Here is a 12741-nt window from a genome sequence, read left to right as displayed (position 1 = left end):
CTGCACAGTGTGACTGAGGATAAGCTGGGCTTGCTAAGGAGGAGAGGGACCATCTGCTGAGATGGCCACAGAGTCTGACTAACGTGTACCAGCAGGAGCTGGAAGACTACACTTAGGACTGAATCCTGAGGTGCTGGGTCAAGGGGGACAGAAAATAAAGTTGGATAAAGGAGAGTTATTTAGGAGCTCTCTGAAGGGCTATTCAATTTTGGAGCTCCCTGGAGGACCAACGGAGGCCTCAGCTGCAACTGTATTGCTGGCCAGCTTCTCTTTCTATGCTTTTCTCTCTTCCTTATAGGTCCTTCGACCCTCTCTAGGTAACTCTCCAATCAGTTTTCTGGTACAACTCTCCATCCCAGAGTCTATTCCAGATTCTCTCCTGTGTGTTCCTAGTCTGTCTGTACTTCCTCTGTTGTAACACTTATCACACTTGCCCACTCTTCGGCCCCAGTACTTAACCATAGTGCCTTGAATGCTGGCACGTAGTAGTTGCTCAGTTACTTATTGTTGAATGAATGGTGAAATGAATGTGACTTAGGGAGACAGAATGGCTCTCAGGTCAGAATAAGACCTGATGGAAAGAATTACTATATCTAAAGAAAGAAGGGGCTGGTTGGCCTCAGAATAGTAATAAAAGCAAATCTTAGAACCGTGTCCATCCAAGTAGCATCCAGAGAGAGGTGCCTTAGCCGTAGGATTTTGCTTATTCTGATCCCTTTAAGCAAAGCTGTGTCTAATGTGGAGATATAAGAAAGGGCTGCAGCCAATGAGTTTATTGCATGTCCAGTCACATGGGGGAGACCCTGCTGCGGAGGTAGGTGCCCCAGAGGCAACCTTAACCTGCTGCCCTTGCACATTTGGTCCATCTACTACCTTCCTCTTATTCTGCTTCCAGGATCACCAAATAACTCCATCTGTGGATTGGTTTCTCACATAGGCCTATTGAGGTCATGGGGACTCGGGTATTCAAGTCCATGGAGCAACTATAATTCTTCATGTAAGTGAACTAACTTACATTCTGATTTTATATATCAGTCCTGTTTAATGTGAGTCTGATCCCGAAAGATGAATCTACTCTCACTGTACTGACAAGTCACGTTTCTGGCCCTGGGAGGTCCAGGGCCAGAACCTAGACTGTGGGTGAACTCACTAAGGTAATGATGCATTCCCACCCCTTCTCCATGTTGACTATGGGGATCTCATTGGCTTCTTCTAGGGAATACCCTGACTTCACCATGTGCTAAGAATCTATTATCTATTTTGGGATTTCCATGAAGAGTAGGGCAGGGACTGGGTGGTCAACTTCCTTTTTCCCTCTAACAATATTACCTGGTGCTTGGGCTTATAATCATTATTTAATGAAGACTAAATGAACTGAATGTCCCTGTGGTATATGGGGTCCCTTGGAATGAGGGAATTCCTCCCTCAGGGTGACTGGTGAGGAGGTCTCTGGGGTCTATGGACTGAAGTGGATGCTCTGTAAGATTTCATATGGGGTCTGGGATGCCTGTTGCTCTCAGGGATCCTGGGAGGGCCCTTTGGGCCTACAGTTGGGCTCTGAGCCTCAGTTTGAGAACTAGTGGTCAGAACTAAATTTGTTTCTTGTGGTTGGGAATAAAACCATTTGCCTCCTTAAAAAAAAAAATCCTTTGATGGAACTGGAGGGTATTATGCTTAGTGAAATAAGTCAGACAAAGGAAGACAAATATTGAATGTTATCACTTATGTGTGGAATCTAAACAATAAAAGAAGCTAGTGAATATAACAGAAAAAACCCCACAGACTCACAGATATAGAGAACAAACTAGTGGTTACCAGTGGGGAGAGGGAAGGGGGAGGGTAAGATAGGGGTAGAGGAATAAGAGGTATAAACTACTATGTCTAAAATAAATAAGCTACAAGGATATATTGTACAGCTCAGGAAATATAACCAATATTTTATAATAACTATAAATGGAGTATAATCTATAAAAATTTTGAATCACTATGCTGTACACCTGAAACTAACATAATATTATAAATCAACTATACCTCAAAAAACAAATCCTTTGTATCTGTTAAATATGTAGAATTTCCCCCACCTTACTCCAGGAGAAACTGAAGGTTAATTTTACCATTACCATGATCATTATCAAAAAGTCCTTGATAGCAACTAACTCTTTTCTAGTTTGAGTATATGGAAAATTTCACATTGCAATATCCACTCTAGCAGAAAGACAGTACTGTGTCAGACAGTGGCAGCAGACTAGATATATTGACCCAATCAATGTATAGATGTAATACTTCATGGATTTTAAGATGTACATTTTTTTGTTTTTGGGAGTACGCGGGCCTCTCACTGTTGTGGCCTCTCCCGTTACGGAGCACAGGCTCCGGACGCGCAGACTCAGTGGCCGTGGCTCACGGGCCCAGCCGCTCCGCGGCATGTGGGATCTTCCCGGACCGGGGCTCGAACCTGTGTCCCCTGAATCAGCAGGCAGACTCTCAACCAGTGAGCCACCAGGGAAGCCCAAAATGTACATTTTTTTTCACATTTATCATCTCTGAAATTGGGATAAGTCTTAATTATCGATGTCATGTCATAGTTTAAACTGGAAACAATTTTTCCTTCTTAGTATTACATAAAATTATGGCATCTTATAATTGATGGTATCTTAGATTAAATGAAATATGAGGGTAAAATGTTCTATAGCATTCTTGGTTGAGGGGAAGCCAGGGATTGGAATGTTTTTTCTCATTTTTGTTCTTCGTACATGAAGTATTTTGTCCCATGGGGTGGAAGTTAATTGTCTAAAAGGAAGAAATACCTCCTAAAATAAAATTAAGAGGAAGACAAGCACTGCTCAAGGGTGAAGGATGCTGGCGTTCCTGCTGCTATGGCACTGGCCAGGGAATGCCAACACTGTGATTACCTGGGTCTCCCTCTCTGGGTATCCCCTGGGACATTTCCCTCCACTTCTCTCACTCATAAAACCTTACCTCTCCCATCTCCTAGCCCCAGAGATTTAGCCAATCAGACTCCTCCATAGCAGTGAATGCTAATGACTCCATGCTTTATCCTTTTCCTTTCCTTCTCCTATATCATGTGCATTTTAACAGTGGCTTACTGGAGTCATACTGCCCCAGTCCAAGGGAGCCCCTCTCATGGTGGAAGTTACAGGTATCAGTGACAAGCTGGTCGAAGTCGTATTTTAAGTTCATAGCTTCCCTCAAATCACACCATTTATTTGGAGAGCTCCATTTTTATACTACTTTGCTGTTTACAAAACATACATTGACAAATATTTTCTTATTAGAGGCTCACAAAACCCTGAGAAGTAGGCAGGGTAGACTTTATCACCATTTTTCAAATAAGGAAGCAGAAGTCCAGACAGATGAAGCAGTTTGGTCAATGACACTTATTTTGCTAATGAAGGAAATAAGACCAGAACACAGGTACTCTGATCCTGGGGCCATTGTTCCTCCTTCTAGGAAAGAGACCACTTCATAACAGCTGCTTCCCTTGCCTAGGACTAGATGGGCTTCCAAAAAGGCCAGATTATACAGAGCCTGGTAGGTTATGTCAGAGGTTTTGGCCTTTATCGTAAGAGGCCTGGGAAGTCATTGAAAGACTTAAAGTAGGCAAATTAAGATGAACAGATTTTTGTTTGTTAAAGAGTTAATGAGGTGTTGTGCGGAGAATGGATTGTATGAAGGCAGGAGTGGAAACATTTAGGAGGCAGTAGATCAGGCAAGAGATGATGGCACCTGGTCTAGGTGCATGACAATGGATGGGAGAGAGGAAGAGGGAATTCTGGGAAGATGGGGGCTAGAGCTAGTGTCCTATTGCCTTTCTGCCCTAGTTGCAATCCAACTACCAGCTGGAGGTGTAGTGTTCTGGGAGTAGTGTTCAGCCTTCTGGGCAAGAGAGGAGCTTGGAGATAGATAGGGGAAAAGCCATGAGGCAAAATGTAGAGCTATATTACAGGGAGCTCGAGCCATGGAGATAGATCTACTGCCCATAGAAGGTCAGTGCCAGCCCCATGTGGTCCTAGGAGCACCTGCTGGTCTACCTGCTCTCAAGGAGCTGAGGTAGAACTGCAGCATGGACTGGGTTCCTCCATCTCTGAGAGCTGTGGTCTTTGTTGCCTAGGAGATGGATTACGGAGATATTTATCCAGAGGTTTCAGCAGGGGAGAGACAACCTGGCAACTGGGTCAGAGGCTGCTGTGCTTTCCAGTGCTTCTGAGTTCATTGCCATTCTTGATAGCTTGTTCAAGACAGAACAAGCCAAGTGCTCACAGAGGAAAAGGCAGTGAACCCAGGGGGTTCTCAACAGCCACAGAGAGCAATAATAAGCAAAATGCTCAGAGAGGTAACTCCTTTGGAATAAAACTACTAGAGGAGATATTTGATCTTACTTAAAAAATAATACAAGTACTTAAGGGGAGTCATACAACCTTAAAAAAAAAAAGATCTCCTGGAACCAGGAAAAAAAAGAACAAAACCAAACAATAGCTCTGAGTTTTTAATTTAAAAGTTAAGGAGGGGATGATCACTGTTGTAAACAATATATTAAAAAAAATTTCTTTTTTGGCTGCTTTGGATCTTCGTTGCTGCGTGCGGACTTTCTCTAGTTGTGGTGAGTGGGGGCTACTCTTCCTTGCAGTGCGTGGGCTTCTTATTGCAGTGGCTTCTCTTGTCGCAGAGCACCGGCTCTAGGCACGTGGGCTTCAGTAGTTGCAGCACGCAGGCTCAGTAGTTGTGGCACGTGGGCTTAGTTGCTCCGCGGCATGTGGGATCTTCCTGGACCAGGGATCGAACATGTGTCCTCTGCATTGGCAAACAGATTCTTAACCACTGCGCCACCAGGGGAGTCCCTGTAAACAATATTAATGCCTAGAAGTACAAGTGAAAGAAATATCTTAATGCACAGATCAAAAATACAAAGAGACAGAAATCATGAGGGAAAAATGATATTTGGAGAGCAGATACAGGAGGCTTAACATGTCAATAATAGGGGTGCAGATGAGGTGAACTTAGGCAAGTCTGATGACTGATGCAGGCAGTAATTGATGGAGAAGACATTTCAAGGATGTTTCCTTAGCTTCTGCTTTGGACAGTTGGGAGGACAGCAGTGCTACTACAGAAAATGGATTGTCCCGGAGGATAAGTGTGTTGTGGGGCAAACCAGGCAGGTGGGAGAATGATGAGTTAAGCTTAAAAAGTATTGATCTTGAAGAGCATATGGACACAGAAGTGGAGGCACTGAATTGCTACTGGATATGCAGTTCTAGAGAAGAGATATCTGGGATGGAGATGGAGAATTAGAAACCATCAACCTCGAATGAAAATTGAAATAAAAGACATAGATGAGAGAGCCTAAGGTAAGAGGGGAAAAAAAAACCTGTTGGGACAAAAGCGGTGGTGTGATCATTCTCTTCTCTCCCTTCCCTTTTTACTCCCCACTCTTGACTCTACACTGGGCCTGCCTTCCATGTCCTTTCTTATTACATGACATGAGACTTAGTGGGGAAGGGGAGGGAAAGGGGAAAAGAAGGAAGGAGAAAACAGGGAGAAGAACATGAGGAAGAGGAGTGGGAGGGGTGCCTTAAAATGGAGAAGCAGAATCAAATCTACCTAAAGGGTACCAGTTCCCATCACCTGAGCAGAGGGGTGATCCACGAGCAGGTCAACTATCAAGGGATAGCTTGGGCTTCCCTGGTGGCGCAGTGGTTGAGAGTCCGCCTGCGGATACAGGGGACGCGGGTTCGTGCCCCGGTCCGGGGAGGATCCCACGTGCGCCGGAGCGGCTGGGCCCGTGAGCCATGGCCGCTGAGCCTACGCGTCCGGAGCCTGTGCTCCGCAACGGGAGAGGCTGCAACAGTGAGAGGCCCGCATACCGCAAAAAAAAAAAAAAGGGATAGCTTCATAGGGAGGCTCCATGGCTCTCTTTCCTGAGGTATAAAGGGAAAAGTAGAGCTAGCATTTCTTGAGCAACTGCTATGTACTGGCCACTGGATATGCTCTTTAACATTCACATTCTCATTTAATTTTCTCCAATAATCTTATAAATAAGGACGGTGAAGCTCAGAGAGGTCGAGAAATTCCCCCAAAACCCAGGTTGGAAAGTAAAAGAGTCAGATGAATCTGTGTAACTCCAAAGCCCTTGCTTTTTCCACTCTGCCATGGAACATCAGTACCAGAGAGACCCTGCCAAAAGATTCAGATTTGGACCCACGTGACTTTATTTGTATTTCCACTGGGCTTTTAGTGTCTCAGGACATTCAAAGATTTACCTTCTGTATTCTCCCGGAGTTAAGTACACACTGCCAGCCTGACCTTTCAATCTGGGCTGCTCTCTGGTTCTCCCAGGTTACTGACCAGCTCAGACAAAGGGAGAAAAATGAGCTGTCATTCTTTCTGGGAGTTGAATGACTGCTTCCTTGTAAATACCTAGAAAATCAGTCCTCTGTGAATTAAACTCTTTCATCAACCACCAGGCAGATTCTAAGTCATTGATTAAAGGGAAAACCTCCTAATTCATTGATCAAAATCCCGAGGCTTTACCAACTCAAAATAAAAGCAGCAACATCTGGGACAATGCTCAGCAGTTATTCGCTCTGAGAGAAGAAGTGGTTCTTGCTTTCAACTTGGAAAATGTCTGATATTCTCAGGATTGAGATAGGTGACATTTCTTCTAACTTCACTTATCATCAAGAAAAAAAAGCAACACTAACAGGGTTTCTTGTAAGTAGAACACATGGTATTAAATGCTGGAGATTCAACAGAGTAGTAGGTTAACCCTGAGTCCCAGATTTCTGAGGGATGATCCAGATTTAAATTATTCACCTATGTGGTCCTCATCAAGGCACTGGAATTTGTGAGAAATTTTATCCTGACTTTAGTTTGGAGACAGCTTATTTTAGACATATCTTTATAGGTTTTCTTAAGGATTTGGCAATAATCTTAGGGTGACTGAACATGCATAATATGCAGTAGGCAATTCTATTCAATTCAACAAACGTTTAAGTGATGATATTTGTATTAGTCACGAAAATTAGAGATGAGGGCTTCCCTGGTGGCGCAGAGGTTGAGCGTCTGCCTGCCGATGCAGGGGACACGGGTTCGTGCCCTGGTCCGGGAAGATCCCACATGCCGCGGAGCGGCTGGGCCCGTGAGCCATGGCCGCTGAGCCTGCGCGTCTGGAGCCTGTGCTCCGCAACAGGAGAGGCCACGACAGTGAGAGGCCCGCATACCGCAAAAAAAAAAAAAAAAAAAATTAGAGATGAAAAATTATGTGGTGGCTCTTTGTTTACTACCTTATAGTACTAAACAGGTAAGGAAATAGAAGCTGAGCTTCCAAGTAAAGATAAACTGAGTACATAGATTTATCTTCTCTCCCCCAAGACCCCTTAAAGTATTAGTAAAATCTCAAAAAAATTGTAATCTCTATACAGTGAAGAGAATGAACGATTTCAAAACTTTTAGGAAGGTAGAAAATAGGTGAAAGAGTGGTACCTGGTGAAGTAGAGGAAAGGAGGAACTACAATGAAGAAGAAAACTTAGATACCAACAGGCACTGGAACAAAGACATCATATATAATTGGGGGCAGGGCGGTGGTATGTGGGGCTACAGAGAGGAAGTAATTGAAACTGTATGGAACAGATGACCTCTCCCTCACTCCCCACACTGAACGCCTAGCATCAAGGCATGTATGTATTCCCTCAACTCAGGCAAACGAACAAAGAAACAAAAACAAAAAATGGGAATTATCTTTACAGAACTTAAATGATCTACATGGCAGACCAATACAGGAAGTTCAACATCTGACTAATAATGAGTCCTACAAAAGGAAAGCAGATAAAATTGGGGTGAGAAGATTGTCAAAGAAATAATAGAAGCAAATTCCTAGAGTCAAAGAGCAAAGTGTCCACATTGAAATAGTCCATCATATTTCCAACACAATCAATGCAAAATGACCCAAATCTTGATATATCATTGTGAAACTCAAAACTCAAGTATGCTCCTAAAAGCTTCCAAAGAGAAAACAAACAAACAAAAACAGAATGCACACAAGGTAATAAGAAGCAGCCTGGCATTAACATTCTCATCAGCAACATTGGATGTTGGTAGTTCATCGAGAAATGTCTTCAGGAAATGTTCTGAGAGGAAAAAATTTTAACCTGAAGTCCTATACCTGGAGAAGTTAATAGTCAAATATGAGGGTAGAATAACTTTTACACTTGTAAGAACTGGGGAATATTATCTCCCATGCATGTTTCCTCAGAAAATTGTTTGAGAATGCACTACATCTAAATGAAGGCCTAAGCTAAGAAAGAAAAAGAAGTGGGATTCAGGAAATGGTGGATCCAGCCCTGGAGAGAGGTTAACCCATTCAGCGGGCCTAGGGTCTGGCTCAGGGGATTAGACAGAGGGAGGCCTTTTGAGGGGAAAAATTGCAATTGTATAACATGATTGAGAATTCATTGATTTTCAGCTTCTTTTCTAATACATCAGTAATTTTAGTTGAATCCAAGTTTCAATATGTAGTATTTTTACTGTTATTTAAACTGTAATTTTCATTGTGATTTCCTCATTAGTTATTTAGCTGGTGTAGTTCTTAATTTCTGAACATACAGATGCTTCTAGTAATCTTTTTGTTATTGATACCTGGCTTAATTGCATTGTGGTTAAAGATGCTCAGCTTGATTTCTATCCTTTGAAGTATGTTGAGACTTGCTTTCTGGCTCAGCATATGGCTAATTTTTTTAAGTGTTCTGAGTGTGTTTGAAAAGAATGTGTAATTTGCAGTTGCTGGGTACAGTGTTCTAAATATGTTAATTAGGTTTGGTTTGTTAACACATGTTGTTCCAATTTTCTGTATCCTTACTGATTTCTATCTGCTTGTTCTCTCAATTTCTGAGAGTTATATTTAAATCTCCCCCCTGTTTTTATAGATTTGTTTGTTCCTTTAGCAGTTCAGTCAGGTTTTGCTTCATTTATTTTGAGACTAAATTATTAAGTACATAAAAATTTTATAGTGTTATGCCTTTCTGGTGAATTGAGCTTTTTATCATAATGAAGTATCCTCTTAATCTCTAGTAATGCTTTTTGCCTTAAACGCTGTGATAGAGCTCACCAGCTTTCTCTGAGTTAGCATTTGTATGGCATATCTTTCTCTTTTATTTTACTATCAACCTCTCTGTTTCCTTCTCTTTTACACGTGTCTCATGTAAAGAGTACATGGCTGTGTTTTGTTTTTATATCCAGGTTGATAATCATGCCTTTTAATCAGAGCATTGAATCTACTTACGTTTAATGTAATCACTGATGTATTTGGGTTTCTTCATCTCCTCTGCTTCAAGTTCCTTTTTTTCCTTTTCTCTTCTTTTAGATTCAGTTTTAAAATTCATTTCCCTATTTTATTAGCTTCAAAGTTATACACTCTTGGGCTTCCCTGGTGGCGCAGTGGTTGAGAGTCCGCCTGCCGATGCGGGGGACGCGGGTTCGTGCCCCGGTCTGCGAAGATCCCACATGCCGCGGAGCGGCTGGGCCCGTGAGCCGTGGCCGCTGAGCCTGCGCGTCCGGAGCTTGCGCTCCGCAACGGGAGAGGGCACAGCAGTGAGAGGCCCGCGTACCGGAAAAAAAAAAAAAAAAAAAAGTTATACAGTCTTATTGTCCCTTTGTTGGTTACCTAAGAGACTGTAATGTGCATCCTTGACTCATCATAGTCCACGATTAATTGGTATTTGGGGCCTTTTCTCAGAAAATCCAAAGATCTCAGGCACTTAAACTCTATGTATCCCCTTCTGACATATGACATTGTTGTTACATATTTTAACATATGTACTTTAAGCTCCATAAGATGCATTTTTTATTGGTTTATATAGCCAATATTACACACATATTTTCCCTTTTCTGTCCTCTTCATTTCTTCCTACATCTGTGAGAAGAGACTGGAACCTACAGTCTCTTAGGTTCCAGGGATAATTTTTCTTCTACTTAAAACACTCACGCTAAGGTTTCCTTTAATGCAGGTCTGCTTGTGACAAACTCTCAGTTTTGTTTGTCTGAAAATGCCTTTATCTGACTTCATTTTTGTTCTCTGCCTCCAGTGAGGATGTTCATTTGCTTCTCTGAGGCACCAGGGGGCCTGAGCAACCAGGGAGCATCTTCATCCAGTTTCAGGGGTTGAGATGATTGGAAGCTGAGCCATAGTCACTACAAGGGCTGGTCCACCTGGGTTTCATCGTCACAGCTCTTCGAAGTTCCAAACAAAAGTAGGAGGGGTTTATGAGGCCCTCTCTATCAAATTTTGTCTCATCACTGCCTGGAGACTTTAAACTCCTCTGCAAGTATCAAATATCCCCAAGGGAAAGGTGGTGGTCTCACTTCTTCATATTTCTATCTTTTTCTGGATCTTGGCTTGGTGATTCTGCCCTATCCTGTTTGTTCTACAGTACATTCAGATGACTTCTTCCCTTCCTTCTTTCTTCCCTCCCTCCCTCCCTTCCTTCTTCTTTCCTTCCTTTCTTCCATCCTCTCTGCCTTTATATACTTTGTGTCAGGCCCCATGAAAAGGAAGCAGACACAGGACACAGGGGGCTCACAGTTGACTGGGAGAGACATTAATACAGAAGAGTCATAGCTGTCAGACTATAAATTAAATCTGTGTATGAGGTGTCTCCGGTGTAAACCAATCACTGTGATACAGCGTAATAATAAGGGTAAAAATACAATGAGTAGAAGCAGAGAGGAAGGGATGGTAATCCCACCTGAGGACATTAAGGAAAGTTTTGAGTGGAAAGTTTTGGTGCATAAAGAAAAACTTCCCGGTTACTGGGAGAACTCTCTTCCATGTAGAAAACTTAATTTCTTAACACTATTCTATAATTGAAGCACACCTAAAACACACAGATGTCTCTGTAGAGATGATTTAAGTTTAATGAATATTGACTGAGCTACAAATTTTCAGGCACTAGGCTAGGCACAATTGCTTCCCTGACGAACTTATGGTCTAGTAAACAAGACAAACCCATAGGAGATAATTCCATATATATAACAGAATGACTGGTGACAAGTCATAGTTTTTATTGTCTTGAACTATTCTTTATAAAGAAATATTGGTCCCTGGACCAGAACATTCCAGACACCAAAAACCATTTACAAGGGAAGGCAGATAACTTTGTTATGTAGGACACTGCAAAGTCCTGATACTCAGACGATGGGACTTTTTCATTTTCTTTCAGAACATTCTCATCTGTCTCTCTAGGCTTCTCATCCTTCTTATGAGCAAAAAAAGAAAGAATAAATCTCCTATTTTATGAGCAAAAAAAGAAAGAATAAATCTCTTGTTTTAAAACTGATTTCACTTAAACGGTTTAAGATGGACCTTTTCAAAACAGAGGATCTGAGTTACAGGACGACAAATGTGTACCTAGCTGGGGGACAAACACCCTACATCTTTCCCCTAGTCAGAGGGGCTGATTCTGTTGGCCCAGCTTTAAGGTCACCGTCAGACCCAGATCATGAGGTGGAAGAACAAGGCTGAAAGTCCCAGCCCTGCCACTTAATGGGTGTATGACCACGGGCAACGCGTCTGTGTGACTGATTGCCTCCCCACACCTGACACATTGTCTAGTAGGGAGTAGTTGCTCAGCAAATGTTGAATCAAACATCTCCAAGTTTGTTCTCTACACCTGGAAAATGGGCATAAATGCTGTCGTGAGGATAAATTAGACAGTGCAGGTGACCAAGCTTTGTAAATGGTAAAGGACAATATAATAGATCTGAAAGTGACTTGAATCCATCTCTGGTCATGTCAACTTTGAGTTGGTTTCCTTATCTCTAAATTAGACATGAGATTTCTGGCTTACAGTGAGGCTGCTTGTTGTGGTTTGTTTTTATTAACTTTGTTGAGGTTCCTGGTATTTTTTGATGGGGGAATATTGAAGGAAATAGCATACACTTTAGAGCCAAATGAAATGAATGGAAAACAAATTATCTCCACTGGCAATCTTAGTGAGGACTAATGAAAAACAAGGGTCATCTTTGATCCAATGATTATATTTTTTCCCTGGGCCTAACCTGATTGCATTATTGAATGTTCTGGAGCCCTCCTCACTTATTTAACTATTACGACCCTTTACTTATGGGCTTCAAGATGTAATTACGGTCTCCTCCCACTAATGAAACGAGAGGTTTTAACTGAGTTACGCCATCGGCAGCCCCTGATGAAGCCTGACAGATCTCTTTTTGGATTACATACTCTTGATAACGTTAACGTCCTTTCTCCAAGCTCACTTTCCTGTGCTGGGTGAGTGATAAGAAAGCATTTATGACATCCTCAGAGTCAGAATGGAATTAGTACCACTTATGGGTCTGCCTCCTAGAGACCCATACTGGATCTAAAATCTTGGAAAATTCTTTGAATGGACTGAGCTGCAGGAATCAGTCTTCTGGCTAGGTGGGTGTAGGTGGTCTGATCTGGAGACAGGCAACAGGGAAGCGGCTGAGCAGTTCCTTCTTGGAGTTCCCCTGGGAGATGTATGTAGGTGGCTGCCACGCTACAGTTGGTGAAGTTGAAAGTTCCTTTATGAATGGAAAGTCCTGAAGTGACCACCAATCAGGAGTCAGGTTCCTAACAGGGCTGGTAAAGCAGATAGTTCCCAAACTTGGGCCAGGAGTGGGTGGCACTTAAATGCACTGGTGGATTCTGGGGGTGAGCATGGCAAAAGTGAGGGCTGGAGCTGGAGAGC

At 42.5% G+C, this 12741-nt stretch overlaps 1 long non-coding RNA gene across 3 annotated transcripts in view; it reads left to right on the top strand.

Annotated features, from left to right (window-relative positions):
* Positions 1–12741, top strand: part of LOC112412135 (uncharacterized) — a 97707-nt gene that overhangs the window by 20695 nt on the left and 64271 nt on the right. For all 3 annotated transcript variants that reach the window (XR_003005742.1, XR_003005740.1, XR_003005741.1), the window contains exon 3: positions 896–997. This is a non-coding gene — a long non-coding RNA (uncharacterized LOC112412135). The remainder of the gene's footprint in view (positions 1–895; positions 998–12741) is intronic.

This window comes from Neophocaena asiaeorientalis, unplaced genomic scaffold (genome assembly GCF_003031525.2).
Source record: "Neophocaena asiaeorientalis asiaeorientalis breed wild unplaced genomic scaffold, Neophocaena_asiaeorientalis_V1.1 scaffold912, whole genome shotgun sequence".
NCBI lineage: Eukaryota > Metazoa > Chordata > Mammalia > Artiodactyla > Phocoenidae > Neophocaena > Neophocaena asiaeorientalis.
This window is presented reverse-complemented; position numbering and strand designations above follow the sequence as displayed.